This window comes from Oryzias melastigma, unplaced genomic scaffold, assembly GCF_002922805.2.
Source record: "Oryzias melastigma strain HK-1 unplaced genomic scaffold, ASM292280v2 sc00260, whole genome shotgun sequence".
In the NCBI taxonomy this organism is placed as follows: domain Eukaryota; kingdom Metazoa; phylum Chordata; class Actinopteri; order Beloniformes; family Adrianichthyidae; genus Oryzias; species Oryzias melastigma.
In genome coordinates, this window is record NW_023416894.1 from 1 (window position 1) to 2,777 (window position 2,777).

Consider the following 2,777-nt stretch of genomic DNA (forward strand, 5'->3'; position numbering starts at 1 on the left):
AAAAAAATGGTGCAAAAGGGAAGTCACGTAATACATGTGCGCGTGATTAGGGCGTGGTTAGGGAAAGGGGATTGGGTACTGACACACACCGTGATTTACCTCCTTAGGACCCGAGCTGTCCTTTGATATGCCTGTTTTATTTATCTGACAGAGAAATAACACTTAAGAAAATTAACTACTGTGGTAATAAAACAGAAAATGTGATGTCTTAAGAACTTAAAAAATAAGCACATAACCTTAAAAATAACTAAATAAACAAAACTAATAAATTAAAACTAATAATGATATCACCTATTCATGAACACTAATCAAATTTTATGCTAAAACAAAGTCTTATAATTTATTTTTAAGAATTCTAAATGAGGACAGGAATCACATTTGATCAAAAATGTTCAATAGCTCTAAAGATATTAAAGCTAAAGTCACTAAACTTTCTCACATGACTAATTATCACATATATAACAAGAAAATTGTATTTTTTTTCCTAGATTATATTGGTTTCATTTTTACTTGTTTTTTAAAGATCCTTCACAGAAGTGTTTTATTTAAGTTTTAATGATAAAAGAAGGTTATTGAAATATAAATAAGGGACAACACTAATCTGTTTGTTTAATTTATTCATGTTTTAAATGTTTTATAAAAGTATCGAATTGGGACTCGGTATCGGCAGATACACAAAATCAAATGACTCGAAATCGGATCGGGCCCCAAAAAACCTGATCGGGACATCTCTAGTAATAATGGAGCGGTTGTTTTGGGGATTTTTTCAGGGCCTCAGCTATGCTACGCAGGCAAAAATATGTCTGCATAGGCCGGTGCAAACTTTTTACCCATCGCCGTCCTCTTAATTTGCAGGAAGAAGTGTCCATTGAATTCAAACCCTCACTGTCTTCCTGCGGCTCCAGAAGTGACCTTCGAGCTGGATGCAGGTCTACAGGAGCAGGTGGTGATGGGGGCGCTGGGCCTCGCTGCCACCCCGCAGGTAAGTCAGGTGCCGGTGTTGCCAAATTTCTCCTCCTCTCCTGGGCATGTGCTGGAAGCTCATCTTCCAGTCTTCTGAGAATCAGCATCGGACGAAGAGGGCACAGATTGGCTGGTCTCACGGTGTTTCCTGATTGGTCAACAGGTGCTGGTTCCTCAGAGAACGAGCTGCTGGAAGGAGGATGCAATGGGGGAGAAAGGAGAGGGATATTTTCAGCAGGCCAGGGAGAGATTCTGCTCCAAATTGTGGGCGTGGACTCTGCTTCCCTTCTCCGCTGCTGCCTCTGTGGCCTGGCTTGTGGTGAAGTCCGGATCCGTTGACTGGATTCTCACCTCAGACCGGTGTCTCCTCTCATTCACAGGCCCTCGTTTGGCCCGTGCTGCACTTCCGGGTCTGTGTGCGTGTCCATCCCATGGCGCGCGCACCTGCTCCGCCGGTGTCTGTGCTCCCCTCCGCCGCGGAGCCGAGCGGGGTCTGCTGGGCTGCTGGTGGAACCGTGGAGGAGCTGTTCGACGGGGAGATCAGTCACGCTGGGCCACGGAGGCGTAAGAGCGTCCCGCCCCCCGCGCTGCTGCTGCGGGCACCGTTGCCATGGAGACCCGTGATCGACGCTCCGTTGTCTCTGTCGTCCTGTGTAAGGCTGCTCCCGTCTCATCCTCCCCCGCCTGTATCGCACCCGAGTCCAATCCTGCTCTGATTCCAGGTAGGGGTGTCCCAAAATAGTGATATTGCGATATATCGCTATATTTAGTACTGCGATTGATTCTCGATTGATTATGCGATTGATTCTCGATTTCCCACTCTCCTCTGGGGAGCGAGAGAGATTTCAGATCCCAGGTGGATCGCCCACGCTCCCACTCTTGGCCGTGGACCACGCTCCCGACACCATCCTGCATCTCTGAGTGAGAGTGATTCCTGCTGGGTCGTCTGTCCTCCTGCTCCTAGTCGTGGACTGCACTTCTGCTTCATCTTAACTGTGGACTTAATCACCACTCGTCCCTCAGCTCCATCTGAATGAACTCTTCTAGATACTTACTTGTAGAAGCTAATCTTTCTTTAATAGTTCTGGTATCGCCTGTCCGTCCTGGGATAGGATCTCTCCCTCATTTGCGAATCCCTAAGGTTTCTTCTTTTTTCCTGAAACAGGTTTTTTTAGGAGTTTTTCCTTAACGGGAGGGAGGGTCCAAGGGCAGGGATAACCTTTTATTTAGTCTTTGTTTTTAACATATTTTATAGCCCAACTAGACAAATTCCTTTGCGATTTGGGGCTATATAAATAAAATTGAATTGAATTGAATTGATGGGTTCTTCTCACCAAGTATTGATATTATATGTAAGGGATAATACCCGACGAAGCGTGCGTTATGAGAAATTAACGCACGACGCGGAGGCCTAAACCGTCCGACGCGAAGCGGAGGACGGTTGCCTCCGTGAAGTGCGTTAATTTCTCATAATGCACTCTTCGGAGGGTATTATCCCGCTTATACCATGGTCATTTACAAAATAAATAAACATTTAATCAATATTTAGTACTTTATTCTTGTTATTTCTTTGGTTTAGCTCATTTTTTCACAAAAAGCGGACTATTTGATCCGTGATGCGGTTTGTTGTCACACTGACATGGAACACGGCATGAAGCCGGAAGCCGTTACAGACCTCAGTCGCAGCGGTAAAGTGTCGCTGTTTTGCAAGAAAGACCCGGACAACTTAGGATATTTTTCTTCTTTTTCTGACGTTAATCCTTCAGTGAGCAGCTAGAACATAAACAGAACACAATCAGCTTCTGTCTGTGTTT